Below are 13202 nucleotides of genomic sequence, written 5' to 3' on the forward strand. Positions count from 1 at the left end.
CCCCTGAAAACCCAGTTACATTCTAGACCACCCCCTCAATTTACAAACAGCAGGAGCACTACATTTGACCCTAAATAAAAGCTACAGGTTTGAAGTAAAACACATTTAAAGCAAAAACCTTTTTTCCCCCCCAAAACAACATTTTAAATGAATGCCACTTGATTGCATATTGTAAAATCTGACAAGGGACATGTAAATAAGTCCGTCCAGAAGTCAATTCCAACAGTGCAGTTAGCTACTGACTCAGATGCTGAGCGCAAAAAAATGATACAAATGGAAACATCTAAGGAGGTGGAGAGTCTTACCACAGAGAAGGAAGGGATCTGACTTATGGATGCTGGGGTCTCAGCCTGCTTATATCTGGTTGAAAGTGCCAACCAAGCAAAAGTTAATTATGGACCACTCTGGTAAAGGAAATGGATGGGATGAGAGACCTCTGTATTTCTGTGTCTCACTAGCGCCACCAACTTCCAGGAGCGCAAACACTCCCATTACATGACTTTTTAATGTCATATTTGTCTCTGAATTGAATTGAATTGAATTAACATCAGTAAGAGATGTCATTACTAATAATGATGACAGTATCAAAAGTTTGAGTTATCAGATTGACTCCAATGTTACTACCATTGCCCCTCAAATACTGTAATGGAGTCCATGTTACCCCACTACCACTAAAAACATTTCATAATAGTCTGACCTGATTTAGTTGAGTAACATTAATCTTTATCAACAACTTAATATGTGTATTTTGACCCATGTTTTTCTATTTTGCTTGTCAACACATCTGAACTGTGTCCTCAGTCACCTCATGCTTGTGATTTATCACCCTGGTGAAACCATATTAAATAAATATTTAAAAGCTGGAACAGAAACATTTAGGCTTTCAATTACAGCTTCATCAAAGTGTTCAATCAACTGTGTAGTTATTTATCTACAGTCTGATCTATTGAAGATGCTGCAGGGGCTTTTATTGGTCTCACATTTCAGTTGGCTAAAACCATCCAGTGGGATTCTTAAGGCTTACATAACATCAGTACAGTGCTTCAATCATCTTATCCACTCATATTTCTGACAGCAATGTAGCTGCCTCAAACTTCTATTACACTCTGAAGTTAACCGTTTAGCAGCTGGTTTTTAATAAAACTGCTATAAAATGAATAGGGGATAATTACAATAAAGTAACAGATTACTTTCCATTTCCATTTTAATTAATCCTTCACATTACAGTTTTAATATCTTTCTAAAAGACAGCTCTAGCAACTTGTGAAGGAGCCACCATCAGCAGAGACGTTGGTTAAAATGATCTTTAATACATGTATCTGAGCAAGGTCTTCTTTAAAGTCAGGCATTTCACAGCTTTCAATGTCGATCACATCTTTTCCGTTTCAAAACCTCTACATTCAAACAGTTGTTCTTTGTGTCTAATATGGTGCAGCTAAATGAATGTTCAATAGGGTGAATCCATACAGAACGTTCAGACAGAAATGTGTTTTAAAGAATAGATACGACTGTCTGTCAGATAGAATAGAGAATCATGTCAGCTCTATTGGATACATTTCTATCAGCAACGTTCAGAACATTTCACCTGAATACACCCTGCTTGTTTTGTGAGCAGTGTCCACCCAGCACATCAGTACAAGAAGACCCATAGCGGGGAGCTGCTTAATGCACTAGTTGAGCAGGGGGCTGGACTGGACTGACCATCTGGAAGGACCATCAAGGCCTTTTCATTTCTTGGACTGTGCTCTCGTCTTCACTTCAGCCAAGGTTTATTGTTTGGTATATCTGCCAACATTTCCACACAGCCTAAATCTGGCACCGATGCCACTGTTATTAGACAGAATATATTTACTTGGCGTGTTTGTGGGTGGAGAGAACATTCACACCATGCAGACCAAGAGCTAATGACATTCAAGTTATTTTAATGTGTAAAGATCTGGCATGACATATGACCTGTGTTTTTGTATCTGAGGGACATGGTGCTGGGATGTAATATGAGCCTGCATACCATGTGGATGGGCTGTCCAGAACAGGAGTTGCAGGCCTCTGAGATACTGTTAACTGCCAGACGTCATTAAACAGTTGAGTGAACTGACATGATAAAACTGTCATTGTCACATATTTAACATATTTTGGCAGGGCCTTCGGAGGTTCGGACATTAACTCTTGATCCAAGACATTTTAATGGTGCTTTCAACAACTCAGGCTCGCAATGTAGTTTAATCATCACAGACAGGAGCTTGCCTGAGACGCCCAAGAGCCTTGGCTCACGACAGCACTTTTAACATGATTCAATCCATTAAACTGTCACAGCCAGTCACAATATATGACACGTCACACGCTGTGGCATGGATCCACAAAACAACCGAGCTGGACTCGGTTCATTCATATCTTATTTTCCAGGTCACATATCAATTCAATTCAATTCAATTTAAGGGCTTTATTGGCATGGGAAACGTGTGTTAACATTGCCAAAGCAAGTGAAGTAGATATTAAACAAAAGTGAAATAAACAATAAATATTTACAGTAAACATTACACTCACTAAAGTTTCAAAATAATAAAGACATTTCAGATTATGTCTATATACAGTGTTGTAACGATGTGCAAATAGTTAAAGTACAAAAGGGAAAATAAATAAACATAAATATGGGTTGTGTTTACAATGGTGTTTGTTCTTCACTGGTTGCCCTTTTCTTGTGGCAACAGGTCACAAATCTTGCTGCTGTGATGGCACGCTGTGGTATTTCACCCAATAGATATGGGAGTTTACCAAAATGTGGTTTGTTTTCTAATTATTTGTTGGTCTGTGTAATCTGAGTGAAATATGTGTCTCTAATATCTCATGGTAAATCTATTATGGGGGCCAATGTCAGCAATGTCATCACTGTGAGGACAAGGTCAAAATAATGTGCTGGCTTGTACCGGATCTCTCTGTGGTTCACAGTATACAGTGGGGAAAAATAGTATTTTGTCAGCCACCAATTGTGCAAGTTCTCCCACTTAAAAAGATGAGAGAGGCCTGTAATTTTCATCATAGGTACACGTCAACTATGACAGACAAAATGAGAAAAGAAAATCCAGAAAATCACATTGTAGGATTTTTTATGAATTTATTTGCAAATTATGGTGGAAAATAAGTATTTGGTCAATAACAAAAGTTTCTCAATACTTTGTTATATACCCTTTGTTGGCAATGACACAGGTCAAACGTTTTCTGTAAGTCTTCACAAGGTTTTCACACACTGTTGCTGGTATTTTGGCCCATTCCTCCATGCAGATCTCCTCTAGAGCAGTGATGTTTTGGGGCTGTCGCTGGGCAACACAGACTTTCAACTCCCTCCAAAGATTTTCTATGGGGTTGAGATCTGGAGACTGGCTAGGCCACTCCAGGACCTTGAAATGCTTCTTACGAAGCCACTCCTTCGTTGCCCGGGCGGTGTGTTTGGGATCATTGTCATGCTGAAAGACCCAGCCACGTTTCATCTTCAATGCCCTTGCTGATGGAAGGAGGTTTTCACTCAAAATCTCACGATACATGGCCCCATTCATTCTTTCCTTTACACGGATCAGTGGTCCTGGTCCCTTTGCAGAAAAACAGCCCCAAAGCATGATGTTTCCACCCCCATGCTTCACAGTAGGTATGGTGTTCTTTGGATGCAACTCAGCATTCTTTGTCCTCCAAACACGACGAGTTGAGTTTTTACCAAAAAGTTATATTTTGGTTTCATCTGACCATATGACATTCTCCCAATCCTCTTCTGGATCATCCAAATGCACTCTAGCAAACTTCAGATGGGCCTGGACATGTACTGGCTTAAGCAGGGGGACACATCTGGCACTGCAGGATTTGAGTCCCTGGCGGCGTAGTGTGTTACTGATGGTAGGCTTTGTTACTTTGGTCCCAGCTCTCTGCAGGTCATTCACTAGGTCCCCCCGTGTGGTTCTGGGATTTTTGCTCACCGTTCTTGTGATCATTTTGACCCCACGGGGTGAGATCTTGCGTGGAGCCCCAGATCGAGGGAGATTATCAGTGGTCTTGTATGTCTTCCATTTCCTAATAATTGCTCCCACAGTTGATTTCTTCAAACCAAGCTGCTTACCTATTGCAGATTCAGTCTTCCCAGCCTGGTGCAGGTCTACAATTTTGTTTCTGGTGTCCTTTGACAGCTCTTTGGTCTTGGCCATAGTGGAGTTTGGAGTGTGACTGTTTGAGGTTGTGGACAGGTGTCTTTTATACTGATAACAAGTTCAAACAGGTGCCATTAATACAGGTAACGAGTGGAGGACAGAGGAGCCTCTTAAAGAAGAAGTTACAGGTCTGTGAGAGCCAGAAATCTTGCTTGTTTGTAGGTGACCAAATACTTATTTTCCACCATAATTTGCAAATAAATTCATTAAAAATCCTACAATGTGATTTTCTGGATTTTTTTCTTCTCAATTTGTCTGTCATAGTTGACATGTACCTATGATGAAAATTACAGGCCTCTCTCATCTTTTTAAGTGGGAGAACTTGCACAATTGGTGGCTGACTAAATACTTTTTTCCCCCTTCACTTTTCAGCATGCAGTGTGAAGTCAATGGAGGGCTAAATATAATATTAATCTCATAAATTTACAAAGATAAACACATGGATCAAATAGGGAGCTGTTGTGTTTTTTAGCAAGCTTTACAGTTCTTTGGACAAACATACAAAATGTTACAAGAAGTAGTCCAAATTATTACCCCGTCAGTGAACTTCTCGATGGCCAATGGCCATGTTCTGAAACTGTGTGTCAGAAATACATGCAGCTTAAAGTCGTTTCGGAATGTGACCCTCTGACATAGAAATATCAAATTATCAAACCACAGCTGCTGAGCTGATCTTGAAACTCAAATTTCATCCCATACAGTCGATGGCAGAGTTACAAGAAGCATACCAAAGCAACAGATGAGTTACGAGCCCAATATGGCCGTGTTCAGTGTCAGAAATACATCCAGCTTCCACAGCAATCTCTAAGGTAGTTTGCCATTGCTTCGATGCTTTGTTGGCAGATCTGCTCCCATCTGAGGATATGGCCTGCTTCTTTTCGGACCGCTTTAGACTCACAAACTTGTTAATGGAATTGCGATTAGGCCACACCGTCCCAGCTCTCATCCTCCCAGAGCATGCCGACCTGTACACGGACACAGGGAAAATACTGGGCATTTAATGGCAAAACCCCGTCCCACTCTAACATCTAGCACCTGTAAATAATGACAGTAGGTGAGGCATGTCACACAGAGAACATAAATATAACTGGGAATCCCACACATTGGGTCTGGGGGAGCAGGGGACTCGTCCTAGCCAAGCCTTTGGAAGAGTCAAGGACAAGTGACAGCCCAATCTACTAGATGGCTCGAGGCCAATGACCAATGTCTAGAAGGGAAACACTTCACATCCATTCGCACAATTGGAAGATTGATTTAAATCACGGGGGAAAAGGAAAGTGTTCCTGTCTGCCTGGGAATGAGTTGACCAGAAGGCGTTGAGTAGAAGGTTGTCCAGTTTAACTGCTGTTGTGGTAATTGGCTTGACCTCTATGGCAGCTGTTATATCTGGGACGACTGAAGACCTGATGGCCTTGACCTCTATGGCAGCTGTTATAGCTGGGACGACTGAAGACCTGATGGCCTTGACCTCTATGGCAGCTGTTATATCTGGGACGACTGAAGACCTGATGGCCTTGACCTCTATGGCAGCTGTTATATCTGGGACGACTGAAGACCTGATGGCCTTGACCTCTATGGCAGCTGTTATATCTGGGACGACTGAAGACCTGATGGCCTTGACCTCTATGGCAGCTGTTATATCTGGGACGACTGAAGACCTGATGGCCTTGACCTCTATGGCAGCTGTTATATCTGGGACGACTGAAGACCTGATGGCCTTGACCTCTATGGCAGCTGTTATATCTGGGACGACTGAAGACCTGATGGCCTTGACCTCTATGGCAGCTGTTATATCTGGGACGACTGAAGACCTGATGGCCTTGACCTCTATGGCAGCTGTTATATCTGGGACGACTGAAGACCTGATGGCCTTGACCTCTATGTAAAACAATTACTCTTTGGATCGACATAAAAAAAGTGGTTACAAGTAAATGAGTTTGGTTTTCTCAGTAGACAAAAGCTATGTTTGTTGAAACCAAATATATGATCCAATGCCATCAGGGGGGTCAGGTAGCCTAGCAGTTAGAGTGTTGGGCCAGTTACTGAAGGGTCGCTGGTGCTAATACGCAACTGTCAAAGTGACCTTGAGCAAGGCATTAATTTGCTCCAGGGGGGCTGTACCTTTAAAACAACACATTTCACTGCACCTATCTGGTGTATGTGAAAATAAAACATATTTTATTATTAACCAACCTATATTTCAAGTTGCATCCTATTTATTTCAACACTCAACTTACTTTTCCCCTTTGGTTAAACCTAATAAATAACTTTACCCCTTTGGTTAAACCTAATAAATATGTTACCCCTTTGGTTAAACCTAATAAATATGTTGCCCCTTTGGTTAAAGCTAATAAATATGTTGCCCCTTTGGTTAAAGCTAATAAATAATGTTTCCGCTTTGGTTAAAGCTAATAAATATGTTGCCCCTTTGGTTAAAGCTAATATATAATGTTTCCCCTTTGGTTAAACATAATAAATATGTTTCCCATTTGGTTAAACCTAATAAATAACTTAAATACAAACAAGGATGAGTATAAAAAACATTAGGAACACCTGCTATTTCCATGACATAGACTGACCAGGTGAATCCAGGTGAAAGCTATGATCCCTTATTGATGTCACTTGTTAAATCCACTTCAATCAGTGTAGATGAAGGGGAGGAGACAGGTTAAAGAAGGATTTGTAAGCGTGGAGACAATTGAGACATGGATTGTGTATGTGTGCCATTCAGAGGGTAAATAGGCAAGACAAATTAAGTGCCTTTGAACGGGGTGTGGTTCTAGGTGCCAGGCACACCGGTTTGTGTCAAGAACTGCAACACTGCTGGGTTTTTCACGCTTAACAGTTTCCCGTGTGTATCAAGAATGGTGCTCCACCCAAAGGACATCCAGCCATCCCTGTGTAACATCTTCGACACCTTGCGGTCCACAAATTGAGGCTGTTCTGAGGGCAAAAGAGGGTGCAACTCAATATTATGAAGGTGTTTCTAATGTTTGGTACACTCAGTGTATATACAACCCATTTTTTCATGTTGTAGCAAGTAGATTTTTCACTTTGGAATTACCTATCCAAACGCGGCGCGCAATTGGCCCAGCGTCGTCCAGGGTAGGGGAGGGAATGGCCGGCATGGATTGGCAGAGCATGGCGTTTCCAACGCCAGGGTTGTGGGTTCGCTTCACACTGGGGGCCAGTATGAAAAAATAAATAATGTATGCACTCACTAACTGTAAGTCGCTCTGGATAAGAGCGTCTGCTAAATGACTAAAATGTAAATGTAAAATGTATTCAACTGGGTTACAAGCAATTCAATCAATTTCATGTTAATGAAGATATTAAGTTGGTTCCATAACATGAAATAATGCCTCCAAACACTTTGTGTGGAAGTAAAATAACCCCATAACATCGAAGACCCACCACCATATTTTACAGTAGGGACATTCTGTATTTCTGGAAATGTGTCAGTTTAAGAGAGAGATATCTGTTTGTCTGCATGGGCTGCTCTCAATCCACTGCTTACGCCTATGGCACCCTTCCGCCTCTATGGGCTATAGTACATTTACATTTACATTTTAGTCATTTAGCAGACGCTCTTATCCAGAGCGACTTACATATTTTTATTTATTTTATACTGGCCCCCTGTGGGAATCGAACCCACAACCCTGGCGTTGCAAACACCATGCTCTATCAACTGAGCTACATCCCTGCCGGCCATTCCCTCCCCTACCCTGGACGACGCTGGGCCAATTGTGCGCCGCCCATGAGTCTCCCGGTCGCGGCCGGCTGCGACAGAGCCTGGATTCGAACCAGGATCTAGTGGCACAGTTTTGCACTGCGATGCAGTGCCTTAGACCACTGCGCCACTCAGGAGCTAGTAGGAAAGTCCAAATTCAATATTTGATCAAATATCTTTTACATATATTTTTGTATACCTAAATCAAATAGCTAAATGATCCATGGTATGACCATCTTAAAACAATTCCATATGTTAGCTTAGTAGAACCCCCTACTCAGCTGACATGTTAATTAACATCAATCCAGGTGTTCTGAGAGCTGGCCTGTGTCTGCAATGTAGTCAACCTGGAAGGTAACTGCCCCACTTCTCCAAAAACTGCCTTCTGACACCATGTGTCTAGTCTGTTTAGACTGACTGTTTGGCCTTCATTTCAACCACTGTGGATATATTTATATCCCTCTCATACAAGTCTGAAACCTCTGCTATGTGTTTGATATGCTGACAAAGCTATCTAGCCTCTAAGTCATTTGAAGCCTCTGGTAAATGTGTATGATTGTAACGTTACCGTATACAAGAAAGGCTTTTTTCATGTTATTGCTTGCGTAGCAGATGGGGGATCTGTGAAACTCACCCCTCAGCCTGAAGTGTCTCCACTTGCGCTGCCTAATAGAAGCATTAGCATTAGCATTAGCATTAGCATTAGCATTAGCATTAGCATTAGCATTAGCATTAACAATACATTTCAATTAACTTCCTACATCCCTGAGGGACAATCATTTCTGCCAGGGATAGGATACAATTAAAAGGCGATAAATATACACTTAACAGAACAGTCAAAAGCACGTTAATGGAATTGGATGATATTTGATGAAACCTGTTAAAAGTCATAACAATAATAACTTTATTTATATACGGCTTTTCACACAAGTAACAAAGTGCATGACATCATAAAATAATAAAATAAAATACTTGTCTGAACAAAGAAACAAAACCAAGAAGGATGAATGAAAAAAGAACATAGATAATAATTAAAATCACACATTAAAATCACACATTAAAATCACATTGATCCCCCCCCCTTTTTTTTTTACGCTGCTGCTACTCGCTGTTTATTATCTATGCATAGTCACTTTACCCCTACCTACATGTACACTACCAGTCAAAAGTTTGGAAACACCTACACATTCAAGGGTTTTTCTTTATTTTTTACAATTATTTACATTGTAGAATAATAGTGAAGACATCAACACTATGAAATAACAAGGAAGCCCCTCCTGAGTCCTGCATTGATCCCCCGTTTCCTAAAACACTAGCACACGTTGTCTATAAATAGACTAGCCAACCACCTGTCAGGGGAACCCTTCCCTACATGCTGACTCACAGAGATCAGGGTGGAGAGGTTAACTGGGGTTATTTAACTGTTTGTTTTGGACATGCTTTAGGCTCCTCCCATTTCCCTCCAGGATCTCTATCAGGCACCTCCAGTAACCTTTGCAGTGGCAGGCAAAAAAAATGGCTTCTTGCGTACGTTTAGTGCCCTCTATTGGAGAATAGTAATACTACATGTTGTTTGGAGATCTGCAATAAATAGCAAGGCCAATGTTTATTAGGGCATGCAACGAAAAACATCTTCAAACATTTTGCAATAAAAACCTTTTTTTTGGGGTCGAAAATAGTCCCTCCTTGTTTCAGTCTTTTTTTCTGTTTGGTGAAACACAACTCAGGACTATTTCACTATCAATGCATAGTCACTTTACCCCTACCTACAAGTACATATTACCTCAATTACCTCTTCTAAACTGTACCCCCTCACATTGACTCGGTACCGGTACCCCCTGTATATAGCCTTGTTATTGTTATTTTATTGTTGCTCTTTTATTTATTTTACTTTCGTTTATATAGTTAATATTTTCTTAACTCTTATTTTTTCGTAAAACTGCATTGTTGGTTAAGGGCTTGTAAGTAAGCATTTCAAGGCAAGGTCGACACCTGTTGTATTTGGTGCATGTGAGTGTAGGAACAATGGTGCCACATCTCAGCATGTCTCTTGTCCAAAGAGGACATATACTTCAATAGCATCATAATGACATGAAAACAACATCTAAAGTACTTCGCAAAGTTGATCTGTTTCCACTGGCCAAGACCAAATGAAAGGTGAGGTACATGCTATTGCTGTGTCCTGTATCCTCAGTCGCTGGCCTGTGTTTACGGAGGTCAAAGTACATGCTTGTTTTTACTGTTGTTTTATATGTTGCTGTTGTTGAGGTGTTTTAACACTTTCAGCATCCTAATTGGTCTTCCTGCCTGAAGTGATGGGCTAGAATGCCTGGACAGAGGAAGTGATCGGTTACAATGCCTGGACACAGGAAGTGATCGGTTACAATGCCTGGACAGAGGAAGTGATCGGTTACAATGCCTGGACAGAGGAAGTGATCGGTTACAATGCCTGGACAGAGGAAGTGATCGGTTATAATGCCTGGACAGAGGAAGTGATCGGTTACAATGCCTGGACACAGGAAGTGATCGGTTACAATGCCTGGACAGAGGAAGTGATCGGTTACAATGCCTGGACACAGGAAGTGATCGGTTACAATGCCTGGACAGAGGAAGTGATCGGTTACAATGCCTGGACAGTGGAAGTGATGGGATATATAGATGGGACTCTGGACAGAGGAAGTGATGGGATATATAGATGGGACTCTGGACAGAGGCAGTGATGGGATATATAGATGGGACTCTGGACAGAGGAAGTGATGGGATATATAGATGGGACTCTGGACAGAGGAAATGATGGGATATATAGATGGGACTCTGGACAGAGGAAGTGATGGGATATATAGATGGGACTCTGGACAGAGGAAGTGATGGGATATATAGATGGGACTCTGGACAGAGGAAGTGATGGGATAGCTAGATGGGACTCTGAACAGAGGTAGTGATGGGATATATAGATGGGACTCTGGATAGAGGAAGTGATGGGATATATAGATGGGACTCTGGACAGAGGAAGTGATGGGATATATAGATGGGACTCTGGACAGAGGCAGTGATGGGATATATAGATGGGACTCTGGATAGAGGAAGTGATGGGATATATAGATGGGACTTTGGACAGAGGAAGTGATGGGATAGATAGATGGGACTCTGGACAGAGGAAGTGATGGGATACCTAGATGGGACTTTGGATAGAGGCCAGTCAGCTGCATCTTCTAGGCTAGGTCCTTCAAGCTTCACCAGTTCTGTGATTCTCTCTCATTATGTCTGAGCAGTAAGAGGATCCCGCTGGAATTGGAGAACGCTTACAGAAATATGGAAACAATGTTGACATGAGCCAAGGCGCTGGGGTATCTCAGCCAAACTCCTGTCTGTGGTGCTAAAACTACTTGGCGACCACAGGCTGAGTCGTCTACAGCACCTTTAGAATGTATTGGATCAAGAGTTACTGTCTGATCCTCTCAAGGCCCAGCCAAAATACCTCAAATATGTAAAATGGCAGTTTTATAATGACAGCTTACTCAACATTAAGTCTGCATGGCACGAATGTTCTCTCCATCCACAAACACGCTTTAGTGAATAAATTCAGTCTAATAACTCTGAGATCGCTGCCAGAATTACACTGTGTGGAAATGTCAGCCCTTCCACATTAAACAGACGTTTGGAACGTAAAATGTGTGCCCCTCCAGTGAGTGTGATATGTTACGTTACAAATTGAATAATGGTATGGTTATGTAGCTCTTTCCTGGTTACCTAAGGGAAATTCCACCCCTATTCATTATCTCATGCCAGTGTCTACGTATGTGAAAAAGGCATGTTTAGTGGTTAAGGGCGGCAGGTAGCTTAGTGGTTAAGAGCGTTGTGCCAGTAACCGAAAGGTCGCTGGTTCTAATCCCCAAGCCGACTAGGTGAAAAATCTGTTGAGGTGCCCTTGAGCAAGGCACTTAACCCTAATTGCTCCTGTAAGTCGCTCTGGATAAGAGCGTCTGCTAAATGACTAAAATGTAAATGTAATGTTTCTATGAAAAAAAGGTCCTAACAAATTACTCTCTGTGACATCACAGGGTAGGATTTGAAGTATGAAAAATTGTGATTTTCAAAACCTACAACAAGTTTCTAACCAGAGGGATCTTCTCGCTTCCCACGTCAACGTGAATCTCATAGCGTTTGAAAATCACTGTTTTTAACTTTTGATGATGTCATCGGGCAGAACTTTTTAACTTTATATATTTTTTCTTCTACAAAATGTAGAAATGTGCAGTTTTCACATTTGTAGACACTGGCATTGTGCTGGAGATAATGAAAATGAGGTTGAAAAGTGGCGGAGTTGCCCTTTAAGACAGAAACTAAAGTAGGGAGGTTGGTCGGGAAGGATGGATGGGTGGATACTGCGACCCTCTAGTAATCCAAAGGTTGCATGTTCGAGTCGCGTCGGGGACAACTGTAGCATTTTAGCTACTCTTCCCTTAACCCCTTCCTAACCTTTGTCGTTCTCCTGTTCTTTGTCGATACGACACAACAAGCCACCTGGTCTCAGAATAAGAAATGTAATACTACATGTCCTTCAAGACGTGTGATACATTAGGTCATCCAATTCGTATGATATTGTACGACAGGGTAAGACGTATCATACGATATGTCCTCCAATTCGTATGATTTCGTACGACAGGGTAAGACGTATCATACGATATGTCCTCCAATTCGTATGATATTGTACGACAGGGTAAGACGTATCATACGATATGTCCTCCAATTCGTATGATATCGAACGGCAGGGTAAGACGTATCATACGATATGTCCTCCAATTCGTATGATATCGTACGGCAGGGTAAGACGTATCATACGATATGTCCTCCAATTCGTATGATATCGTACGGCAGGGTAAGACGTATCATACGATATGTCCTCCAATTCGTATGATATCGTACGGCAGGGTAAGACGTATCATACGATATGTCCTCCAATTCGTATGATATCGTACGACAGGGTAAGACGTATCATACGATATGTCCTCCAATTCGTATGATATCGTACGACAGGGTAAGACGTATCATACGATATGTCCTCCAATTCGTATGATATCGTACGACAGGGTAAGACGTATCATACGATATGTCCTCCAATTCATGTGATATTGTAAGACTGCTATTCCATTCATAATGTAATGTATCATACTACATTTATATCCCAAATCTTACTAATTGCCCTGATGCTAGGTTGGGAAATGTTTTCAGATATACACCAAACAATAAACCTTGGCTCCAGTGAAGACGAGAGCACAGTC

This window comes from Coregonus lavaretus, assembly GCF_964263955.1.
Source record: "Coregonus lavaretus genome assembly, contig: SUPER_36_unloc_1, whole genome shotgun sequence".
NCBI classification, from domain to species: domain Eukaryota; kingdom Metazoa; phylum Chordata; class Actinopteri; order Salmoniformes; family Salmonidae; genus Coregonus; species Coregonus lavaretus.